Here is a 27,498-nt window from a genome sequence, read left to right on the forward strand (position 1 = left end):
CAAGGCAGAAGGATCTCAAGTTCAAAGCCAGCCTCAGCAATTTAGCAAGGCTCTAAGCATCTTAGTGAGACCCTGTATCAAAATAAAATGTAAAAAGGGCTAAGGATGTGGCTCAGCAGTTAAGTGTCCCTGGCTTTAATTCCTGGTACCCAAAGCAAACAAATATATAGAGAAAAAAACTTCAAAAATAAAACAACCAGTAAAAATACAAATAGACTAGTAAAAATTACTAGTAAAAATAGGAAGAGAGGATATTAAAAAACAATAGTATCATGCTCAAGACAGTATTTCTATGAAGCGTAGAGAAAACAGAAAGGGAAAATAATAAACAAAGTAGCCATAAATGTCCTGTTGGTTTCCAGATGAGAAAAAGAGAAAGAGGCAGAGGCAGCAGAGAACATACTGTTTGCTTTCTGCACAAGATGATGAAGTAAAATCAAGTTTTCTGTTGAAGTGGAATTTCTCATTAAAAAAGAAAGAAGGAAGGAAGGAAGGAAGGAAGGAAGGAAGGAAGGAAGGAAGGAAGGAAGAAAGAAAGAAAGAAAGAAAGAAAGAAAGAAAGAAAGAAAGAAAGAAAGAAAGAAAGAAAGAAGCTTTTGAAATAAGTGCTGTTCACTGTTTTCTGGAACTACAGTTTTTCTGAAGCTGTGTACTGAGTGTAAAACCCTAGTGTCTTCTAAAGAAGCTATAAACCAAATTTTCATCAGGCATGTGTAGGATGGACATATTCAGACTCTCCACAAAGGTTGTAGTTAAGAAACCTGTATGTGTGACTTGATTTTGGATTGGGGACTCTGGATAACTACCATGAAACCACTAACTAGGGAAAGGAGATCACAAAGAAAAAAGATAAAGTTAAAAGTTGAAACATTATGCTTAAGATGATCATGCAAAAAAATTCCAAACATGAATAACATATTACCTTATAAAAGAGCTAAAACAAATAAACAAAAAAATAACTTGCAAACAAATTTCTTTAAATGAAATAAAGTAATAGCAGCATTTAAAACACTAAAATAGTATACTTTTTATTATATGTAAAGACTAAAATGAGGAAATAATATTTGCAACTAAAAGAAATTAGCAAACACAATCAATCAAGTAGACATTAAAGAAAAAGGACAATTATGAAACAAATACACAGAAATTTTGAGGATGGCAAATAGAGCTGCAGAAATTTCAACTTCAGGCTGAATATGGTCAAAATTTATTAAATATAAGTACATATACATTAAAAAAGAACAAGTGTATATTAAAAAAACTAAAAATCTTATAAATGAAAAATATAGCCATTGAATATTAAAAATTCTAAACTTGATGTAGTCAATTAATCAATAATTAAAAGATTACATTAAGAAATTCCTTAGGATATAGAATAATTATTTTTATAATTAAATAAAAGTATAAAAATACAAATAAGAGGTTTATAGACCAGTTTAAGAAATCCAAGGTCAAAAAGAAAACAGATTACATATTAGAATAAAATTGGAAGTAATAGATGACCCTTTTTTAGAATTAAAAACAAACACAAATGAGCAGATTGAGAGTTAATTCCAAGGAATAAGTAAAAAAAAAACAGTAGAAATTTAATTTTAGAGAATAAAATATGCCAGACATATTGAATAAAATAACAAAAAATATTTAAAAATCATGTATTAGTCAGCCTTTTCATTGCTGTGATCAAAAGACCTAACAAGAATTATTAGAGGTGGAAAATTTTATTTGGGGGCTCATAATTTCAGAGATCTTAGTCCATAGATGGCCAATTCCATTCTTTGGGGCCTGAGATGAGGCAGAATGTCAGGGTGGAAGAGTGTGGTGGAGAAAAGAGGCTCAGTACATGATACCAGAAAGCAGAAAGAGAGCTCTGCTCAAGGACAAAATCTATACCCCAAAAGTACGCTAGCAGGGACCCATCTCCTCAAGCCACACCCTGCAATCACCATCAGGAAATTAATGCAGGGACTAGGTCAAGGCTCTCATAAACCGATCATTTCTAAACCATAACACTAGGAGAGAGACAATAGGGATATTGTACAAAGGAATGTTAGCTCAGCACGTTGCAAGCTTCTCCTGAGCTCTAACAGGTAGTAAGAAACAATGGAGAAATGTATTCAAAGTACTGAGGAAAATGAATAACTGAAGTAGCCATGAATAGCTGAAGTGTATAAGCAGATAAAATGTCACACTGATGAATGACATGCAGAAGTACCAGAACAGGGAAGGGCAAAAAGGCGTGTCAGGGTATGATAAATAGGTGGTTAGAGTTCTTAAATACCTGAGAAAGAGAAGGACTCACATTTAAATCACTTGATTTACACTAGACCTAACTGACATTCTGCTACCCTCAGCATCAGCAGACAGTAGGTGGAATGGAGAATTCTGATAAAGACAATGAGAAAAAAACAAAATTGAGGCTAAGACAGGTAATATTGTTCTAGAATAAATTAGCTCATCCAAAAGTAATTTTACCTACTATTTAAGATGATCAGTTTTTAAAAGGGAAGTGTCCTCTTTTAATTTAATGCATTTTGCCAGAGTGAATATTTTTATACGATGTTAATATTTTTTAAGAAATTAAATTATCAATTTACAAAAAGAAGAGAGTGATTGGTAGAAATGAAGAATATCTAAGATCATTAGTTGCAAGTAAAGTGTTTGAATCAACACTTTAATATCCAAATAATCCTGAAACTCAGAATCCACTGTTATAATATTAGGAACCTCTATTCCTAATAGAATATATTCCAGAAATGTCAATAATAACTATCAAAAATATAGAGAATTATTTTCTTCCTTGCTAAAGGAAGACATTTATTTCAAAAGATATGTAAATTATCTTTTGGTTTTACATATGTATATTTCATGTAGAAAAAAATATTTATTGATTGCTTACTTGTTGTCTGAAACTTTTTTTTTAGGCATGGGGGATACAATATTTTATAAATAAAGAAAAACAGTTTTTCATGAATTCTATATTTTAAACAAAATTAGAGATAGAAACAAATAATAAAACTTAGGTAAAATATAGTATAGGTTTGATTACAATGAATGCTATACAAAAAAATACTGAAATAGAAAAGGGAAATGGAGACTATTATGGATTAGAATATTATGGAGGATTAGAATCTAGATAAAATGATTACAAAAAGCTTCATGAGATAGTGACAATAATTTATGACTTGAAGAATGAAAGAATACTCTGAAATTAACCTCCTGTATCTCTACCGTCTCACAATTCATTTGATCCTGTGCCACAGTACTTTTTAAGAACATGCTAGTTTCTTCTTCATTTTGATGCTTTCCTTAGCTAGAATGCTATTCTTCATAAGTGTAATATTATATTATCATCTACATAATATCATATTTTGCCCTGTAATACTGTTTTTGGAATTTAAAAAATAGAGCCAATTATTTTCCATTTTTTAAAAAATCTCACCAATGCTTTAGGACCCAGTTAAAAACATTTTTCACCTCAAATTTTTCATGTGTTTTTTTCTGGAAGAATTTTCTGGAGGTTCATAATATTTCTCTTAGTATTTTTATTCTGTTTACCACACTAATTTGGAATCTGTATTCCATAGTCATATGTGATATGCAATAAATTGATAATAGTAATAGTAAACAATAACAATAATAATAATATCAATAGTCAAGTACTCTATTACTAGTAAATATCAAAACATTGATAGAATACACGCAGCAGATTGTGAGAGAAATTATTTTAATCCCAGAGAATGGCTATATGTAGAGGGCCATTGGAGGATGCTTAGAGATGTTAAATGTATGCAGCAGGTCTGAGAGATAGCAGGAGAAACAGGCACATGGCTTGACTCATTTTTCTGACTTGTGCTTTTGATAGATTTCAGTGCAATCAGGAGCAGCAGGACAAGAGTTCTATGGATACAGTCTACTGGAATCAGCTCCCTTGGGCACAAAGCAGGGTTGACAAGCATGGAAAATTGCTTCAGTCTGGCTGGGCAGCCGCAGTCTGGCTGGGCACAAATGCCACAGTCTGGCTGGGCACACAATCACCAGCCACCACACAGCTTGTAGATTCAAACAGCAACTCTTTATTCCCGAACTCACACCAGCCATCTACAATCACGTTCTGGTGAAATCCACGTTCTCTGCCCAAATCCACGTTCTCTGCCCAAATCCACCTCCACTGGGCTTCTGTCTCCCAAAAAATACTGTCTGAATCCCATGAGAACTCAAGGGGAACTCAGGCAGCAGGATACGCCCTATTCCCAGCAGGAATAATCTTAAACCTTAAACCTGGAACCTAAACCGGGAATGCCCTAAACCCGATTATCTTAAACCGGGAACACCCTAATCCGCCTTGGTCCTTGAGCAAGGTCACCTACATTCAATGTCACTGCAACATGGGGTATGCTGGCAAGGAAATTGTCATACCTACTTGGCTAATGGCTCCCAGCAGAAAATAGGTTCAGAGAAGGGAAGAGATATAGAACCCATATGTCCATATTAAACCATGAGAGTAGTTACCATTCATGAACTCAACTAACACACTTGAAGTGTTGTTTCGATGTGTAGGGAAAAATATTGGGTGCAGCACTAGATATGATCAGGTGTCACCCATCAACGTTACAAATCTTAGTGAGATTTGTAAATCATTATTCTATAGTTCGCATTAGTAATGAAAAATTTCTCTTTCTCAACGATTTTACTCTTCAGTCTGCAGATGTGCTATTGTTCAGATTTTTATTTTTAAAGGATGATGATTGAAAATAAAATCTGATTGTACATATCCAGATACATCCTTGCAATTTTCTTTGCAGTGATATTAACATTTTTCTTAGATTACACATGAATTAAAGACAACCTACCTCAAGTTATAATGACATCTACATTACAGATTGCTTCCTATTCTTCAAAATATGCCAAAATTGCCTATCGTTTCCTCTTGTAATGGTTCTTTAACCCTCAAAAAATTCATAATTTACAAATATTGTTTATACAATTTATGCTATATTTCAGAGATGAGATTTACAGCAGGTTTCTTGAACATGGAAAAACAAAATGCAAACACTGTAGAGTAATAGTACATTTTAATATTTGATATTCAATAGTATAATAGTATATAATATCTATAACTTATTGATTACTTGTAAGTCAAAATAAAGGCTGGATGTTGTTATTCTCATTTTACAGGGGGAGAAAGAGAAATGTGGCAAAATTAATTAATCTGACTAAAGTGGAAAAGGTAGTAAGTGGCTAGAGAGGCATACTGAGCAGTGAGTGTGTGTTCAGGGTTCAGCTGGATGGGGTTTGTATCTTGGTGCTGACACTTGGTAGTTGTATAACTTTGCACAAGTGACTTCTTTGTGCTTCAGTTTCCTCATCTTTAAAATGAGGCTAATAAGACTCTTCAAAATGTATTACATAGATTAAATTACAATTAAAATTTGGGTATGACAGATTGCATTTCACAGAACTGATCATAACAATGTTTGTCATCCAACATGCTAATCCAGAACCTTGACATTCTCCTGTCCAGAGGTAAAGTCTATTTCCTCATCCCTTGAAATCTGGAATTTTATGAATTTTCAACAGAGTGCAGTAAAAGTGACAGTATAAATTTTTCAAACTGGTATATAAATGGTAATGACATTTCTGTGATTTTTAATTTGAGATGTCCAAATTCGCAATGAAACTAGTTTATTGTGAGGAAGTTCAGGTGAAATGGAGCAAGACATTGTTAAGTGCTCAATAGACAGTCCCTGGTAGAGTCCCAGCCTCTTGTCAAAATCAACTCCCAGACTATAGAATGAAGGAGATCATATGATTATTTCAGCCTCCAACATTGTCCCAGTCAATTCCAAATTGAAGACTCATAAGAAAAATAAATACTGTTGCTGTAAGAAAATGTTTTGGGAGGGCTTATAATACAATAAGAGATAAATGGAAGAGCTTCTCTTGAATTCAGGGTGTTGGGAAAACAGCCAAAAATATGTAAAAGTGGCTTTGGGACATGGTGGTGGGCAGAAGTTGTACAAACCTTGGAGCAGGTTTAACAAAAGCCTGCAGGGTCCATAAAGAAGTTTTTAGAAGATGCCAGATAGTCCTCAAGGAGTCTATTGTAAGGAATTAAAGGACAATGTAGAATGTTTTGTCAGATTCTGGAAAAAAGAACACAATTGTTATATAGTAGCAGAAAACGTATACATACCTTTGGTGATCTGGAAAATGTAAAGCATATTTAGTAAACTGAGTTATTTAGTTCAAAAAATTCTAGGAAGACTATTCATAGTGGCACCTGACTTCTTGATGCCTTTCATAAAATGTAAAATGAGAAGGGGGGATGAGATAACAAAAATCAATTATTTAATTTCTAAGTGAAGTTTAGAGGAACCATGAAGGGCGCTGGAATTTTGTTTGAAACTAAAACTTTCTCATTCCTAGCCTGTCCAAATGCTTACATTAAGAGAGAAATTCAAAGGAAAGAAACTCGAAGGTAGAAAGTTAAGAATATTTGATAAGACCTCAGAAAGATCTAAAATGGTTTCTCAATCATTCTGTGAGAATAAAACTTTTAGCATATATTAAGACTGTGCCTTACCATTCTTATCTGTTAAAAAATAAGAACTTTAGGATATTAAGGGAATTGTTTGTCAACAGCCTTATAAGAAGTTCAAGAGAATGAGGGTTTTGCCAAGGAGATTTGTGGGTATGCATTTTTCCTGTGTGAACTCCAATACAATTCATAGGAGACTCACAAAATTTTGAGAAACTTTCATTGACAAAATGCCACCAATTTCAATTAGGAGAAATGGAGGAGGCACAAAACAATTTTTTTTTTTTAATATTTAATTTCGAGACAAGGTCTTACTAAGTTGCTGAGGCTTTGAACTTACAATCCTCCAGTCTCAGCTTCCTGAGCTGCTGGGATTACAGGCATGCACCACTGCATCCAGCTCAAAATGGAATTAAAAAAAAATGACTATTGGATCTCTGAACTAATCTATGTGAAAATTGGATGGAAAAAGCTGCTGAGCTGTAAATAGATAATTTCTCATGGAAAAGAAAGGGTAATACAGAATGGAACCAAAGATGATGAAAATTCATTCTTATGAAAGAGCACTGATTCCTAATGTAGGAAATCAAACGTGTGCCAAGTTCAACTTCATGGTTGCAGGCAGTGGGTCTCCTGATTTCCCCCTCTTTAAAAGCCTGTTTTACTGTCGTATGCTGGATGGCCCATGGAAGGCAAATAACTAACCTTAAGTTCTCGGAGTTTCAAATTAAGACGACATATGAGGAACTCCACCAAAGCATCCTCCTAAACAAATGAACCTTATGATATAAAGAGATCCTGGATCTGGAGTTTGTGCTGATGTGTAATGGGTAGAAGGTTTGTGGGGGATTAAGAGAGGTGGGTAAGGGTACTTTGTAGGTCAAAGTGATGTGCCATAGGTATGTGGCAGGCTGCATTTTCCAAAGGAAGACATGGCAATATTTCTAGTCCATGTGATCTTCCAGAACCCTATACCTCCTTCTCTAAAAAAAGAATGCTATTTACTTTTAATTTGAAATTGAGCAGCCTTTTTTTGAATGCCTGACTAATATTGCCTAATTTCTCAAGTCAGGTCATAAAAACTAATGTTTCTGCCTGAATCCTTCACTTGGGATGTCTGCTTTGGAAACCCAGCCTATAGTTTACAAGGAAGCCCAAACCATGTGAAAGTGTGTTTCCCAAGGCCCCATATGATAGCTAGCACCAACCTCCAGGCATATGAGTGAACAAACCTCCTAACTTTGAGCTGCATAGGATGACACTGGAATGGTGACCAACTGTTCCTGCTGAGCACTGCACCAATTACAGTTTGGTAAACAAAATAAATGTTGCTGTAAGCCATTAAGTTTTGAGTGTGTTCATTAGGTAGAAAGAGAAAACCAGAACAATTTGATGTTGTAAGAACTCAATCAGTATTAGAAGTTATTGTTTTGATGATGATGATGGTACTGGGGATTGTACCCGCTAGTGACTGGACTACCACTGAGGTACAATTGCAGTATTTCATTTTGAGTAAGGGTCTGTCTAAGTAACTTGGGCTGGCCTTGAATTTGTGACCTTCTTGCCTCAGCCTCCAGAGCTGCTGAGAAGGATTATCTCAGGCCAGCATGGAGGTTATTATTAAGAGAGAAGCAGTGTTCTATTTCAGTACTATCTGACTCCAAAATATTTATTTTTAATCCCCATATTATAACAATGTCACTTAATCTATTATTGTCATCAAACGTCAAGCTCCAATATGCTCACTTATTAAATAATGATAACTGGTTATAATTTGTTCATATGCTAGTATTTCTTTGGAGGAATGAGGGTGGCAGAGTCAACCTATAAAACACAATGAAACAACCCCCAAATTCAAATAATCCACAGTGATCCATTTCAGTAACAAAAAAAAAAAAAAGCAAATGGAAAGAGAGGAACAATATGCAACTGACAGTCAGAAGATAGTAAATAGACTTCAGAATCCATGAGGGCAGGGAATTTTACCTTTAACCATCAATTCAGAGTTCTTAAAATACAGCACAAATCTACACATAAGTACTTAGTAAATATGTATTAAGTGCATCGATTGTAGGGTCAAATAAATGAGCAATACTCTCAACCCCTGGATTCCAGAAAGTTTTTCTAAGAGGAATTTTGAAATTCTACTCATTTAAGCCTTTCATTTTGTACAGAACCCTGACATGCAAAGAAATAAAGTCAGCCATCCAAGTTTGGGTCTTTATTTTGTTTAATCAGGTTCATGTATAGAAAATATATCTGAACTTTCTGCCCATTTGTTAGTATTTATCTTTAAGTTTTCTTCCAACTTCAACTGTTTATGATTCTCAGTCCTATTACCTGTCTTGTATTTTCTTTGTGCTGTCTTCATCCAATTAATTTAAGAGAAAATTGTTGCAATTTGCTTTCTCAACAAAATCATTTGATAAGTTTTGAAGTTTCAGATGTATTGTGCTAGTGCTGCAATTACTTGGGGTAAATTTTAGCAATCAGCATAAGACCCCCTCTGTGATATAGCTTTTACCATTTTCCCCTGCTTTTATAATTCTCTTGATTCTAGTCTCTCTTTCCCATTTTACAATTGTTTGCACATTCTATAGACCTGTGATGCCTAAATGCTCCTGGGAACCTACATTTCTGATTACTTTTTTTGCTGCACGAAAGAAAGCCCCTGTGCTTTCTTGTGAAACATTGAATTGATTTCTCATTCTGCTTGGTATGAATAAAGCACAGTCACTCCCTTCTGGTCATTAGTGATATTTGTCCACTCTCTGCTAGATTCTCTCTGTGGTTTCTCTTGTCCTCAGACACAGACTCAATTCTACATAATTTATAGAATTGTTGGGAATTAGTTGAGGACTATAGTATTTAAAAATGTTTCCTTCTTAAGAGTGAAGTTAAGGTACATTTAACATTTGCATAATTTTAGTAGTTTATTTTTTAAAAAAGCAAAACACTGTTTTAAGTTTTTCAAGGTTTTACCGATGAAATTGGTAAAATACATTCTGCATTCATGTATGAACATATATGAAATTTTATATGCATAATGTATTTCTTTAAAGCCTGTCATAATGAATTAAAAAGCAGCAATTCCCAAGCATGTGCTCAGGAAACTAAATACCTGTTTGTTTTTCCTCTTCACTTTTCCCATTGCCAGATCAATATCTTTTTTCCCCTTTCTTACTCTGAGTAATGATAGGTCTCCTGTTCCCTAATGAAGGCTAGACAAGTTTACTGCTAGGAGTTAGATTTCTTATCAGTACCTGATCACTTTTCCCATTATCTTATATTTCAAGCTTTCTTTCTTTCTTCTTCAGTATCTTCTTTGTGTGTGTGTATGAGTGTGTGTGTGTGTGTGCATATCTTTTCTGATACACAGTGCAGCTCAAAACGGTGACAGGGACAGAATTTTCTGTGGGTTGATTCTTCAGAAGGAATCCAATTCTGATGAATTGAATTACGGCCGAAAGTTTAAATTGGAGATACACGGAAACAACATTACCTTTTGGCACATTCAGCTATTGGTATATACAACAAATATTGGCAGTAAAGATGTAGGCATGGAGCACATGGTACCATCAAGCGAAGTTTCTTTCTCTCACATTCCTTCAGGGAAACAAGTAGATATAACAGGTTTGGCAAAGGTTATGATGGGGAAATTCAACAAAACTGCCTAACAATAACTAGCAGTGGTGGACTTGGAAACATCTAGAATGAAGAATTTTCATTGCTTTGAAAATGATGAAAGGATAGAAATTAACCCAAAATTGGGGAGAAAATTAAGGGATATTGAAAGTAGAGAAATGATGAAAGGCAACAATAAACAAAAGCAAGTTCAGTGTTGTTAACATTTGGGTTAATGAGGACTTACCAACTAAAATTTCATCCAGAAAGTGGGTTTGGAGATCAAATCAGCTATTCAGGGTAGATATAAAACTGAAAAGTCTTGACATGCAAAAGCACTATATATGAGGAGATCAATTTAGGAGACAAAGTGCTCAGACAAGAAAGCCCAGGTGGAAGCCAGGGCAACCAAAACATATTTTATGAAGATTCAATTATATGGCACAGGGGCCTCATTGGAGAGAGTTAGAGTAAATGGGATGTGAACTGTGGACAGTGGTGGTCTTTTGAGAGACTCATTTATTAAGGTCAATCTGAGGGGAACACAAACATTAATGTAGATGAGGGGGAAAATATGACCAATATAACACACAATCACACATCCAAGATAGTATAGGAATCTTTAGGAGATATTTAGTGAAAGATAGTTAAGTTATAAGAAAATTAATGAGAATGGTACGAAACTTAGTGAGAAAGGAAAGTTGGGAAAATTTTAACAGCCAAAAGCAAGTAATGAAAGTCTAATTAAATATAGAACTGTCATGAATATACTAGGAAATTATAATCTTCTTTAACTGTTACATCTCTCTTTTCTTCCATTTTTCCCCTTTCTCTTTCATTCTTTTTCTCTTTTTCTCTCATCCTCTTTCTTTTTACTATGATATTTGGAATTATAAGAAGGTAGAAAACTTGTTAACATTTCTCTCTTCTAAGAATTCGCAGAAAATAAACTTTAGTATCACAAAATGGAGAAGAAAAAGAATGTGGTCATAGTATTTAAAAAAACCTTTCTTTTTATTGTCTTCAGGAACACTGGGTATTCAAATGACATAGCCAAAGAACCTTCTATTTTTTGGAAGGAAAGAACCATATGAAAGATAGTTTGTGACATATTATCTTCCAAAGAAAAAGGATAGCACCAATAATTATTTATCAAATAAAATTTATATGAATATGTGAATAATTTTTAAAGATATTTGTTTATATTTCTTCAGAATGATAAGAAATGTAAATCTGATACTTGAGGTACATACAGTTTATACGGTTAGATATTATTTTTTCTGCAAATATTTTTGGAACACATATTTAACAATTGTAACAACTCCAAATTCCAAAGATTAAGTTATTTTGAATTATATTTTTAGGTAGGTTTAGTTATATTTACCAAACATTTCTCCTTGCTTAAGGACTGAATACTTTGAATTTCCCCTTCTCTCTGTTAAATTAATCATTGGTCATTTACAAAGTGCTTAGACTAGGTACCAATTATACTTTTGCTTCTTTAGTAAAAATTTCTTCCAATATGATCAGGTCCTGTCCTAATACCTTTATTACAGTCTCAAGCCAGCACATTATATGATGCTGGGAGAAAGTGACAGTTCAACTTAGCAATTATTCAGAAACTATCTCTTTCAATTGATCACTTCATTACTTCCTGAGGATATCCAGGACACCCACTTCCTTTTTTGTAACATTTATTCATCTGTTTTATCCACCCCATTCCACCTGTTTCCCAGCCTTCTCCCCATCTCTACCTATTGAAAAGATGTTTTCATTCAAATGCATTGTCTTTTAAGAAGTGTTTCCTATTATTCCATCTTTTTGTTGTTGTTGTTGTTGTTTCCTATAACACTCTGCGTGCTTTATCCTATAGTACTTTGGTGTTTTCCTATAACTGCATCATCTTTTTCCATGACCTCATTATCTGTTGCCTGATAATGATAAACATGCTATTTTTCTGTTTTGTCATTCCTTCTCTTTGTGTAACATGTGCAGGAATTCAGTGAATGCTTCTTGATCTGAACTGACTTCACTCAATAAACTTTTATTCTTTGTTTACCATTGGAAGATATGGTTTATGTATTGCCATTTCTTCTTTTTGGGGCTTTTTTTGTGCTTAGTTGTTCCTTTCATAAGAAATTTCAAGCTTTTATTCTCAACATGACAACTGAAGGAAAAGAATAGTTTTCATAAATACTTTTCATTAGCAAATGATTGCAAAGTGCTTTTCAAATATAAAGTGCTATATTACATGTTGTGAAATGATATTCAAAATAATTGAAGTGGGGCACAATTACTTAGTGCAATAAAAAGAAAATATTAGATTTTAAGATACCATCTCCTTCATTCTGCACAACACTTTATTCTAAATATAACATGCATATTTAATCAATTTAGAGACTTTAAGTAAAAATTCCTATATTCATTTATTTTATAAATATATGGTTGCTCATTACATTAGAATTTCTCCTATATGGACTCTCTGTTTAAAATACACAGTGTTATAACAATATTCATTCTTTAAGCCTTAAATTATTCTCATTTTGCCTAGACTAAATCATGCCAGTCAAATTAATTAGTTTTATGATTAAGTGAATAGATTTAAAATTATATTAAGTTTGCAGTTATAAATTCTATTTTATGTCAAATATTTCAATCCTGTATTTACTTCATTAAATATAAGGCTATTGTAAAAAAAAAATAAGCAAATAATACTCCAATTGAGTATTTCTGATTATTATGTAGAAAAAGACAAATTGAAGCATGTTGTAAGGACCACAGTATCAGAAAGTATGAAATAGATATCAAATATTAAATCATAGTTGTAAAACATAAGTATTTTTAATTAAAATTTTACAGAGTGAATGGTGTAATATGTGAATTGTCCAATGAACATCATTTATATTTTGATTCAAAACTATTTCCTTTACTTTAAAAATGACAAGAGCAATAAATATCATGTGAAATTTACTGAAAATATTTTGAATAGGAAGCAAACCTATTTTTTAAACGGTGTTGCTAGAGTTATATTATCAAATCTAATACTGTTAAAATTTGATTTATAAAATATTCTTATTAGAAGATTCATCAAAATCATTTTTATATCACTAACAATCGCTACTTGAACATTTATAAAGTTCAAAAAAAATTTTTTTTGCTTTGTTTTAATTTGCTCCCCCCTGGTCAGTTTGTGAATTTTTTATTTTTTAGCAATTTTGAGACTGACTATATCTCCCTACAATGCCCATTCAATATTTCATTCTACTTAATGAAAATACATAGACTATTTCAAACACACTTATTAACAAGTTTTTCAAAATACAAGATTGCCATATTTACAAATAATACAATAAGATACATATTTAAATATGAACTTCAGGTAGGCAAAAAAATGCAAGTCAAGTCACTTAATTTTATGAGTAAGTGATTAGATCTAAAATTTTATTAATTTTGAAATGATTATTTTATTTAATATCAAATATTTCAATTCTGTGTTTACTTCATTAAATCTGAGCCTATTGTAAAAAATAAGCAAATAATTCTCCAAGATAGAACTTATAAATATCATGAAGGAGAAAACAAATTGAAGCATTTCTTAAAATTCATCATGTAGAAAAGTCTTGAAATAGGATATCATGCATTTCTCCCCTGTAATTTTGGGCATACTTAAACTATACACTCTTCATTGTTTTTCTAAAATTCAAATTTAACTTGAAATATTGTATTTTAGCTATCAACTCTATTCAAAAAATTTTTCTTATTCTAAGATCTTTATATTCTTCTTAGGTCTAGTTTAACGACACACATTTAGATTATTAAGAATAATAACAGTCATAGGTGCTTTCAAGATTCATAACAACCTTAGAAATATTGCATTTATGACTACATGAAGTTATAACACCCTTCAGGTATAGATCACACTGAAGAGAATGTTGGGGCTGTAGCTTTCTTCACTCCTCAGTCATGGTATTTTACGACTCAACTTGTCTCTTTATTTGATTACATCTTTGGATTTTTTCACAACTCTCATTGTTGACAGACACACAGTATGCTTGTGTCAACTCCAGCACCTGATGTTACCCATACCCCTAGAGGATTATTCCACCATCTAAATACATGCCATAGAATCTGAATCTAAATGCATCACTCTCCACTTAATCTTTTCTTTAACTCACTGTAGCTGGTGATTTTTCCCATTTCTGAAAGTGCCACCTGCTTTTAGAAGGTTACCAGAGAACTAATACTGCTTTAAAAATATGGTTAATTTTCAAAATGTTCACCTTTTCAAGTAATTTTCAGGAAAACATCCATCTTGTGACATTTGAGTTTTATTGAAATGAATTAGTAAATCAAAATAAAAGTATTAGTTTGCTATTATTATATTCATTTTATATTATTTCTTTAAGATTTCATTCTTAATTATTTGGAGAACTAAACTTATACTTCCTAAAAACTGTTTTACAAAAATATTTTCAATTCTACAATGCATAATTATTGGGAAAACTATACTTAAACTATGCTCTAAATTTGATACACAAACAAGCTTCTTTTGGCACTTGATAAGAAAAGGTTTTCCCTAACTATAAACAACAGTTATATAGATATTTCAGGATATATGATGTACAATTGACAGTTAGATAATTGTCAATTGAAGATATTGAAAAAGAATGATGAATTGGCCAAAAAATTCATTTTTTTGGACAACTTATCCTCTAATCATATAGATGGTTAGCTCATAATTTTTGTGGCTCATAAGCCATTAAATGTTTTTAAAACATGCAAGCTTTAAAAACTCAGATTCCTATACTTGTTTAATTTGTGATTTTAGGGATAAATCTGTATTTTAGTTTTACTAAAAGTGGAGTTTTAAAATATTTACTTGTCAGATGGAAATTTAATCCAAATTTCACTGCATGCAAGTTTTCTGGTAACAACCCTGTATAATTAAAATGCAGAAGTGAGCAATTTTGAATACCTTTGTGAATAATTTGTTAGCCACTATTTCAAAGCTTTCACATCTCCAATGTAAATTTAAAATGAATTTTGGTAAACACATTGAGGTTATGTGAACATTAATGCATTTTTAAACAGATAATCCTACCTTCCTGAATACAACATCAGTATTGAAGCAGGATGAGATATCAGTTTTGGAACTTACTCTGCAACAGTTCAAATTATATCACCAATGGCCACATTTAAACTAATAAAAAACAGACTAAATGTTATGATTTTCTTGGAAATTGTATATTACCTAATAATTTCTCAATTTAATATTTACTTATTTGAATATCCATGTGGATCAATTTCAAACTTGGTTTGATTGCTATTCAATTGATGACCCACATCCTTAATGTAGAAAATTAAACTTAAAATGGTTTATTCCATCAGTTATATTCCAGCATTGGCTTTTTTACCATTTTCAGTGGTCTAAAATATATTTCATCAGATGAAATTAAACAAGAGGGGAGCGTTTATTCAAGAATAAAACAATAGGAGAGATAGATTGAATTCAATCTCTCTAAAACAAAGGAAACTAAGGTGAACTAGTGTAAAACAATAAGTGAAAGAGGGATATAAAAATGATTAGGTTATCTGTATTTGCTAACATAGTTATCAAGATAGTTAGGCTCCTAATTGAGCCCAAAGAGACCTGGGAGGTAGGAATCAATCTCCTCCAATGGTTCTACTTCAAATGATGTCTTAAGAAAGACCTGCCTGGGATATATTACTCAAAAGATGCTGGGAGAAATTTAATCTCAAACCAGACAGATAAAGACTGTAGATTTTTTAAAGTAGATGCTCTAAGAAAAGGAAGGTCAGGGGCCAAATCAGGAAGAAGCTTGTGTAAAGTTTAGCTTAGATGAGAAGAACCTTAGACCATTTTGCCACATCACAAAAAAAAAAAGAAAAGAAAAGAAATCCTAACAATCCACTGAGTTAGAAACCCTTAGTTGGCCTGCCACATTGTAAATATTTTTTGTCTCTATATGTGAAACATGACAAACTTATTACATATAGGATGAAAGAAAGGAGATCATTTGACAAAAGATCTTCAGTTTTTTTCTAATTAAGACTAAATTTTTTATTATTATCCTTTCATAGCAATTAGAAGGTTAATTTTATCAAAATATCTCTAAAAGATCATACATATTTTATGTAGCTCATGATTTATATAACAGTGTTCCTTGGAATAAATAGATTCTTCATATTGTTCTTTGTTCTAATGCTGCTCAGACCTTCTTAGCTCCTCATTAGATTCTCAACTTCTAGCAATTTCTATTGTAGTGATGCTTAAACACTAACACGGATCAACTTCCAGAAAACATTTCTAGTATTTATTTTTATATTTGCTGAAGCTATAACTTTAGACCTTACTTTATATAATTTTTCTGATCACATTTCTTACCTAGAATAGTTTGCCATTTCATGTTAGTGAATAATAGTCAAAACTTAATTTAGGTAATTAATACTGCCATCATCTCTATGAATAGGATTAGCCATATTTTACAGATGAGAATATTTAGGCAGAGTAGTTGACTAACTTTCTCAAGGTCACACACTCTTCCATTCTTCATGAGAGTCTGAAGATGAACTTGTGCTAAGGTATCACCTGAAAAGACTCAGAGTTACCTCTGAAAAAGTGTCACTGTTCTGCCATGAAGAACTTCTCTTCTGACCAGGAACTTTTCATAACCAGAGTTCCTTTATTAATGCATATATGTTCTGCGTTATAAAATTTATTATTCCTATTCTGTTGATGATCCAGCCTTTGCTTTGTAGACCATGTATTGATGATTTTATTCGAGTTTTTGTTTCTGCTTCTATGGAATTTTGTGTTATTTTCATTTCTTTTCCTTCCTTCTCATTTTGTCTGCTAGAATCTAATCTCTAGACAATTCATGCGATGATTTGTGAATGATAATCAGGTGTAAAGTTTCACTAGCTGTGTTGAACCATTTTCTATCTCTATTTTCTATTATGTCAAAATTTGAGTAACATCACCCGTTAGCCCTGTAACCTACATGTGTGCTACCTGATAGGTCTTCCTGCAGCTCCAAAGAGGCCCTAGTGCAATCACAAAACCATATGTGGCTTTTTTTTTTCTTTTTTATAAGCTCAAACATCTAGTGAAGGCAAAATAGCTGGTGGATAGGAGAAATAATTTTTGATGTTGTTTTATAGGAATGTGTGAGAGATTCCTTCCTCTCCCTCTTTTATTTCTTGGATGATCCCCTTTATAATCCTGTCTCAGTTTTTTTCCTTTTTATCCAGAGGTATTCTCTTGCCACCTGCTCTCTTTCTTCATTCACCTCACATCTCCATAAGCTCAGCTTCTGCTGAGACACATTTACATATCTCATACTCATCCTTTCGGGGCTCACTTTGTGTTCCAATGATGTCAGTTATATGTCTCTCTTCGCCAGCATTGGACGCTTCATTGTACTGTTGGTGCTTAGCACAGCACAGATCACTGCAAAATTAATTGACTGCTTGCTGAATGAATGACTACAGTGAGTATTCTAAATATATCAGGAAAATGTATAAACAGATCAACTATTGCAAGCTAAAGTAGGGGGTTCAGTAAAACAACTGAAATGATACACAGAGGACAAGGTTTAATTTTAGACATTAACTGTAAGTTTATTCAACAAATTATATATATATATATATATGTGTGTGTGTGTGTGTGTGTGTGTGTGTGTGTATGCCATTAATTGTGTGCCAGGCACTAATGTATCACTATGAATACAACAATGAATGAAACACAGCCTTTAGCTTCAAGACACATTATGCCGGTTGAAGGCAAAGACAAGTATACATGCAATATTGATAAAGTGTGTTGATATGGTGGAAAGCATTGAAGATAAGTCTTATAAAATCCTGGACACCAAAGAAGAATAAGCATTCTAATAGCTCAGATCTGACTTATGATCGGCAATTAAAGGTGCTGCATTTCATGACATATGAGGGTTCTAAGGAACAAAACAAAACAAAACAAAACAAAAACATATGCAAAGGTCTACAGATAGGATGGAATGATACATTCAATGAAATTGTAAATAATTCAGTATAGTTAAAAATGAAAAAAAATATGGCATGGAGGAATACAACAGGAATCAGATCATTAAGAAATATATGGCATGAAGCCAGGTGCAGTGGTGCTCCTCTGCAATCCTAGTGGCTCAGGAGGCTGAGACAGGAGGATTTTGAGTTCAAAGCCAGCCTGATCAAAAACAAGGTGCTAAGTAACTCAGTGAGACCCTGTTTCTAAATACAATACAAAATAGGGCTGGGAACGTGGCTCAGCAAGTTGTCAAGTGCCCCTGAGTTCAATCCCTAGTCCCCATCCCCCACCAAATAAAGGAAATATATGGCATGGAAGAATATTATTTATTTGCTGTATTTTCCCCCTTTATGTAATAGGGAATCACAGGTGTTTTAAGTTGAGGACTGCCATGGTCAGGCAATTATTTTAGAAAAGTCATTATCCTGCATTGCAAAGATATCCAAATCAAGAAACAAAGAAGAAAAACACTGTAGTAATGTAGATTAGAAGTTATGGACTCCTGAAATGGGAGAGTAAAGGTGAAAATAAAATTTTGAAATGTTCCTAATTAAGTTTCTGGTATTTTGGAAAGGGTGGAGTCAAAGTATTTCTGACTTAACAATTGTATCAATAGCCATTTCATACTAAGAGTACAGGAGAATATTGATGTTGAGGAGATGGATATGAGAAGTGATGAGTTCAGTTTCATAAATTCTGAGTTTGAAACACCTATGTGATGTACTGATATAGGTGAGGGCATTTGACTCAAGAGTGAATTGGACTCATGAAGCATTATGACATGAAAATATATACTTGTGAGCTCAGATAATATAGATAATATGTGACTTTAGCAGGGTCTTAGAGTAGAACCTATGTAACATCAATATTTAACGGGTAAGTAAAGAAAGAAAGTGAGAGGGTTGAGAGAAAAAGAATCATAGACCAATGTTTCTTAACTGGGGTTAGAGGGTGATATTCTATCCCATAGGATACTTGTCAATGTCTAAAATAATTTTTTTCTGGTCATAACTGAAACAAAAGATGCAGATGAAGTGTGCTACTGGCATCTAGTGGGTAGAGGCAAGAGATGGACCAAGGATGCTACTAAACATCATACAGTGCATAGTGTAATACTCCACAGCAAAGACATTTATAGTCCAATATGGCAACAGTACTGAAGCTCAGAAACTTAGACTAGAAAAAATTAAATTAAATTAAAAAGAGGAATATGAAGTATCCAAAAAAAAAGGTAAAGGCACCATTTGCAAGAAGAAACAGAGGAGGAATATAGGCAGAATTTATTCAGTAAAAGGGGCATTAAGGAAAATTGTTTTAGTGACTTGGTTGGAGTATCAGATGGCAGGAGACTGGGATGTGAGCGGATTATCAGAAAGTGAAAAAAGGCTTTCTCAGAAGATCGACTATGAAAGAGTAAGGGATAGGGAGACAATGGAGAGAAAAAAAAAGTCTAGGGAAAAACCAAAGGAACATTTAAAAGCATGGCTTTTTAAAAATATCTGGAGACTTCTGGACTTCTGAAAGCTTAAAGTATTAATGAATATGTTATGAGATAGGGAAAAAAGGAACAAAATGGATATTCTTGGAATAGGGAAGTGAAGTCATGAGAAAAAAAAAATGAATAGAAAATAGATAATGAACCTAGCCATGGAAGAGAAGGAATCAAACCTATAAGACTAGAGAAACATGATTTCTATTGAGAGAAATCAGGAAGAAAAGATGATTATGAGTTCAGTCATTGTAGAACATCGAGACAGTAACCAAGGCAGACCTTGTCTTTGTGAATTTGGAGATGTAGTCATCTGCTGAAAGAGGGGGGTGAGTTATGAAATAGGAGATTTGATTATAACGTTGTGGGTTTACTCTATTCTTCCTACACAATGAGGAAGGACTCTGACCAGGAAAACAGAAACCGGCATAATATCTACAGTGATGTGGTGGTCAAAGAATAATGAAATTCTGAAGGTAGAGGCTGTTTCATGTCCTTATCTTACAACTTTTACTAACGTTATCTGTGCAAAATCTCTTTTATCTTTATATGTCCTCCTATCCCCTGTTGGTCTCATGCATTTATTTTTTCATGATTGCTAATCGTTTTACCTGGCACTAGTGAATATCAGTATGCAAAGGGAAATGCTAGAACAGTGCAATAAACTATTTCCATGGATATTTGATGAATAAATCAGGGTTTAGTGCTGAGTCTCTGAAAGCAGTTGAATGTTAGCCATCCTCATAGATTTTCATTAATATTTCTGCCGAATTTCAATATGAAGTAATCATCTCAATTCACACAGACAATCCGCATTTCGAATGAGCCTAAAGAGTCGAAGCTTGAGTTTAACATGAATTCTCCTTATCTGGAAATACTGTTAGAAATGTTATTTGGATTATAAGCAGAGCTTTCATTTGTGGAGCCCATGGCAGTCCCTGTCATAAATATGCACATATCTTTGCCTCAACAAAGCTCTTCTAAGCACATTTCCTGGTACTTTTCATATGCACTGGATTTGATTTGTTTTAGGGCATAATATAAATTCTCTGCTGTGATACACGATAAAGGAAACACTTCTTAAGAAATCCATGTTTGTTATGAGGCTATATGCATCACCAAGCCTCATGATTTATTAACTGCCTAAATAATCCCTTATCATTACTGTTTGTTTTTATACATAACCACTCATCGAGTACTCAGCGTTGTAGCAACCGTTCTTTGCAATGTCTCTGCGTTCATGCATTTGCCCTCGGTTACTTTTGTGAATTCTTCTGGAAGATAATGATAGCATTTCACATTCCATACCACTAACCACACTACACGCCACAGAATACAAATGTGTATAAGGTGGTGGTTTCATTATCTTAGGGTCAGTAGAATTTCAAGAGCTTTAAAATTACCTCTATCAATGATGCAAGTGTCAGCTTAGTTTTAATAAATCTTTAGGAACAGCTCAAGTTACTTCTAGGACATCTTCCTATTTCCAGAAATACATCATTCAGCTGCCAAATCTACTATCATAGTCTCGCTAAGAATTTCCACTATTAAATGCATTGCTACACTCCTGGTACATGCAGTTGCTTTTTGATAACTTAAAAATAAGATTAACCCAAAGAATCCTTAGAATCATTCCACATTTATGCTACTCATACTAAAAGAGAATATAGTACAAGCAAACAGAAGAAAGAATATACAAAAAATTGCATCTCTCTTAAACAACAAATGAGACAGTAGAATTCAGTACCTATTAGAATTCCATTACTAAACGTGGGCACAATTAAAACCCAGGCATTTGGCCAGGTGACGTTTTTTAGAATAAATTAGTGTTGACAAGTAGTGCATCCAACCAACCAATAACTAGAATATAAAATTTCGCATAATATGCAGCCAAATTCAGATGTTTCTCTTTTAATTTCCAATAAACTTGACCATATGTTCCCTTGCAGAAAAGTTAAATTATGGGGGATAGCTTTTGCTTTTCTTATTTTTTTGTAAACTGTTACCATTATTTAAAACTGATGACTTTTTTTTAGAATGAACTATGCACCATTCTCAAAAGATAATGCGGTATTTAAAAGACAAAATAGCTTCTTTGTGTACTAGAAAGTAAATAGCTTTTCAAAAAGTCATAAGCACCACAGGATACCAATCTCATCCCATAAATATCTATCATGTGACCTATTCCAATTGCACAGCACTTTATATAAACTTTGTCCTGATATTCCTATTCCAAAAGAAGAGGCTCAGCATGGGAGTCTGTAAATTATTTTCAAAGGAAATGTGAAATGAGTCAAGTTTGCTTAATCTTGATAATTTTTCAAGTATAAACAATGCATATGCCACAATACTAATTTTATATAAAAATTAAAATATTTAGGCTTTTAATAATTAAAAGCTATTTTTTTCTTATACCTTAGGATTGAAAAATAACAGGTGAGACAAAAAATATTGAGGAGGTTGGAAACAAAGTTATTAAAAATAAATTAATGTAAAATATTAGTGATAAAGCTGCAAATGGCTCAAGAGTGCACCAGTAATGAGCTTTATAATCCTGGAATTCAGATTTAAACTATCCTATCTACCCAAGAAATAGGTGGTAGTGAATGACAATAAGCTTTCAGATGAGATCAGTGCTACTATTATATAATTCCACCATGGAATTACACACCAGCAAACATAAATTCTGGTAGGAAAAACAAAGTTGAAGAAAAAAAGATAGTTTGAGCTGCAAGTCTCCAGGCCTCTGACTCTAATGGGCGAAACAGAAAAGAAAGAAGGGGTGAAGAGAGCCTGAAAAAAAGTGTGACACTAATGAATGTTCCTCTGGAGAGAAGAAAACATCCCTAGTGAGAAATAAGTGACACCCAACACATAGGTGATTTTTAATGGCATGTGTGAGCCATTTTAATGTATTTTGACTTCTGCTCTGTTTGATATATTTTTTGTCACCATAGTTTGTGACTCATTTTTATTATGCTTTCTTTTTACACTTTGAATTACCCTCTTTTTTGTTGGGTTGGTCAAACTTTTGTGAAATTTATCATTTTGATCTTCTTGGATCGAAATGATAAATTTGTGTCTATTCTTTTATTGTAACCTCTTTATATTTTAATGCAAACATTTAAATTTCTATTTTCTCATATAGTCTAATTTGAAGATTATTGTAGCTTCCTTTCAAACTAAGAATTTTGTCACACCTCTCACTAGATGTTTCATAAAAGTCCTTGTTACTATTTTAGTTTATTTTCATCTGACTTTTTTAAACATAATCCCCAAATTTTGTGAATATCTTTCCAATCTTTTTTTAATTAAACATACCCCATGATTAGCATTAATATAATCCAGTTGTCTAACCTTAAAGTTTACTTAGATTTACCATAATCTCCTACTGATTTCCATTTTTGCTCTCTTTTTCTACATCCCATTCCTTTTGGATTCTATTTCTGTCTGAAGGGCATATTGTATTATTTTTTCATTGAGGTTCTGAAGACTTTAAAATTTAAGAATAATTATAATTCCAAATATAGACATTTTCTTTATAATTCAGTTACATATGATTATAAAAAGAAATATTCCTGCTTAGCTGGTTCAAGGAACTTTTTCATTTTCTTCTGTCAATTGTAATTGCTAAGGCCATGTTTCTAGCAACTCATTCTTTACAGATAGTCACACTTTTCCATGTTAACTTTTAGAATTTTATTTTTGTTCTTTTATTTACTTTCATCATGATTTAGCCATGTATAGATTTACAAATATTATCCTTCACAGAACTAGGTGAAACTACTCAATTGACCAATAATGCCTTTTTAAAAAATTTCTTGAATTTTCTCATCCATTAGCACGTTTAAAATTCTCTTATCCAATCTTTCTGTAATTATTCTTAAACAAATGCTAATGGAATGTTGGAAGTTTACACTTTCTCTTAAATGGAGAGCTCTTAAATGTCCTTTCATGTTGTTACTTTTTGTTTTTAAAAATACAACTATGTTATATTTTATTTTATTATTTTTCTTTTCTTCATTCTCATAATACTTCATTATGTTTCTGAAGATGTTCTAAAGCATATTACTTCCTATAAAATTACTTTTCTATGGTACATTTGTACAATGAAATAGTAGTACTAAAAAATGAGCTATCAATCTTTGAAAAGATGTGGAGGCATGGTATTTGTATTACTAAGTAAAAGAAGCCAGTCTGAAAAGGCTACACACTGTCTGATTCTGATAAAAACTTTCTGAAAGCCGCATAACTATGGAGAGAGCAATAAACAATGGTTGCCAGGAATTGAGAGAGTAGGTGGATGTGGCAGAGCATAGTTGATTTTTAGGGTAGTGACAATATTCTGTATGATGCCACAATAACATATACATGCCAATATAATTTGCAGAAACCCATGGAATATATAACATCGATAGTTAACACTAATATAAACTATGAACTTTAGATGTTAATGATGCATCAGTATAGTGTTATCATTTCTAACAAATAAACCACTCTGTGGGGGATGCCTGTATTGGGAAAGGCTATGCTTGTGTGGTACAAGTAGTATATAGGAACTCTAATTTCTGCTTACTTTTTTTTTGAACTTAAGTCTGCTCTTAAAAATGTTTATAAAACTAAAACTACTATTTTCAAAAATATGTGCAATTTTTTGAAGAAAACATAGGCATGCACTTGCTGCAAAGATATTGGCAGCCTGCTCCAAAGTATGATGATTTCTTGTACCACCCTCATACTGCCAGCATTTTTTGCAATAGAATTCCTCTTTTCTGTGGAATGATGTGAATTGACAAAGAAGTTCTTGGACTTATGTTTCACCCCAGCTCAGAGAATCAGGAACCACTTAATGATGGTGGGGTACTAAGGCTCTCCTCAAAAAAGGATAAACTTTGTGGTACCATTTACATCTCAGAACTCTGTAGGGGAATCGATAGTTATCACCTGAACTCACCTCTAGTTCAGCTTTCCCTTTTACCTGCCCTGCTTTTCTCATGCTGTTAGAAGTTTCTGTAGAGATCTCTTATTTCATAAATATCTTGCCTTAGAGACCCCCCCTCTCAGAATCTGCTTTGGTTGTTAAGAGAACATTTATAATCTTGGAATGAAAAGGAGCTTCTTAAGTATGACATAAAACTCCAAAGACTTAAAGGAGGATACGAATTAAATTGAAGAAAAAATAATTAATATGAGAAAAGATAAAATAAGAAAGGCAGAGTACACACTGGGAGAAAATCTCTGCAATATATTTTACAGACACAGTATTAATATATAATTCTTGCAAAGTCAGAAGAAATGGAATTCTCCTATAGTTCTTAGTGATGTTAATTAGTGCAAGATTTTTTGAGGCAGAATTAGGAAACTTCTTAAGAACCACATTGAAACCAAAATTTTGAGATGAAACTTGATTCCCTGAATCTGCTGGGATGTGGGATCTGTGTAAGGTTGTAGGCCTCTGCAGCAGAGAAGTGTTGCAGCTCTTAATGGCGGGCCATGCCTCCTATGCCACAGCAGACCACAGCAGCTCACCATCAATTTCTTCTTCTTTACGGGTTCTTGTCTTTTTAGTTGGAGGAATGAAATCCACAGACCAGAATGGATGAGTATAAGAGTATCAGTTATTGATGAATAGAAGCATGAATGGAAGGCTTGCAGTGCAAGAGGGAACCCCATAGCAGATTTTCTCCATCCGTGTGTGCTGGTCTTGGTATTTATACAACAGTTGGGTCACCGCTATTGATCCAAATTTATGAAAATTGGGGCCTGAGAAGAGTACCAATGCTATTGGTACAAACTTATGCTAATTAGGGTTTGGAAAAGTACTAACACTATTTGTCCAAATTTATGCTACTTGGAGTTTGGAAACATACCAACACTATTGGTCTACTCTTGAGTCCCGACTTTTATTCAGGTCTGTCCCATTTTCATTTTCTCCCTGCGGATTAGAAAGCCAGAAGTTGAGGTTGTTAGTCTATGCTGGGAGGATCCTGGATGTCACGCAATGTGGAGGAGCTTCTGCAGCAGGCCACCATACTGTTCTAAGGCCTGGCCATGGAAGGTTGACAGGTTAATGTACCTTGGCTGACAACTCTTCAGGCCAACCAGATCTGCATGGTGGCTCCACATGCTGGAAAGCTATGCTTGCTGCCTGCATTTCAACCCATCAGGGTGCCAATCCACTTCTAGCTGAACCACTTGCTTGTCCAGGAGCTGAATCAACACGTCTAGATGTTTAAATATTCATTATTTTTCTTCATACTCTTCTCTAAACCAATATTTAGATCCACAACATATTTTTATGTAACTTCTAAAATTCCACATTGCATTCATACTTGTATGGAGATTTTAAATGATGAAAAATATCAGTATTAATGGAGTTGAATATTGCAGACATTCAAATATTCACAAAGCCCCAACAGTGTAATTATATTATTATTATTAACTCTTTCCAAAGATGATAATGTCCAGTTGAAAATATTCCATGGATTACAGAAGTCAAATAAGAAAACAAATTCCATGTAAAAAGACATGGTAACTATAAAAGTATCTAGATTAGAAAAAAAAAAAACAATCTAAATGACTAAGTTAAAAACCACACAATTAAAACTAAGTTGGTTTTCTTGTCCATATGTTTTACTCAGCTTTTGTTGTTGTTGTTGTTGGGACCAAAAGAATTGACAAGAACAATTTTAGAGGAGGAAAGTTTTATTTGGGGTTCTTGGTTTTAGAAGTCTCAGTAAATAGACAGATGACTTTATTGTTGTGGACCCAAGGTGAAGCAGAACATCATGGCAGAAAGGTGTGAGGAGGCAAGCAGCTCAGGACATGGCCACCATGAACAGAGAGAGCCTTGCTTACTAGGTACAAAATATATACCCCAAAGGCCATTTCATAGTGATCTACCTCCTTTACTGAAACCCTACCTGCTTACAGCTACTCTGCAATTAATCCATTCAAGAAGATTAATGCTCTGATTAGGTTTTGATTCTTATAACCTGGTAATTTCACCTCTAAACATTTTTGCATTGATTTGCACATGAGCTTTGGGGGGGACACCTCATATCTAAGCCATAAGACTGTAGTTGTGAGAAAAGGATTTCAAATTTACCTATGTTATGACTACTATTATTTTAAAATATAAATGGCATGACCATTTGAGCTCCTAGCTATGTGGTTAGTTTCTTAAAGTTACAAAACCACTTACATTTTGTCAATCCTTTATTATAATTTTATATATGTATTTTTCCTTTTTTTACCAAAACACTTTTAAGGAATTTACATAGTTTTTTACAAGTAACATTACCTTTCTATTGTTGAAGAGGTAATTTATAATTTTCATAGGCTTAACAAATAGTCCTGGTTGACGCTTGACTGGTGATCCTGGAAAATGAGCAGGATTTGCTCTGGAGTTTCAGCCGATGTAGCTACAGTATACTGGACTTCCAGAATATTTATAATGGGTGAAAGACACTCTGTGGACAATTAAAAAAATGGAGATTGCTTTATTTGATAGATATTTTTTACTAATTTTCCTAACCCATTGTGTCCCCTATTAATGTACGGGTTTGATCCTGACATTTGAAAAATGAGAGTCCTCAATCTAATTCATTTAGCCCTGTTTTTGTTTTGTTTTAATAATCAAATCTCCTCCTTGATGTGGGTCTTCATTCAGCCATAGCAGGTGGGTTTTCCCCACTAGCTACACCTGTAGTGTATACTGGCTGTTGCCCACAGATACCTTAAGGGTTTTCTGATGACTTTCTCTCTTCCCATTCTATATAT

This window comes from Marmota marmota, unplaced genomic scaffold (genome assembly GCF_001458135.2).
Source record: "Marmota marmota marmota unplaced genomic scaffold, marMar, whole genome shotgun sequence".
Classification (NCBI taxonomy): Eukaryota; Metazoa; Chordata; class Mammalia; order Rodentia; family Sciuridae; genus Marmota; species Marmota marmota.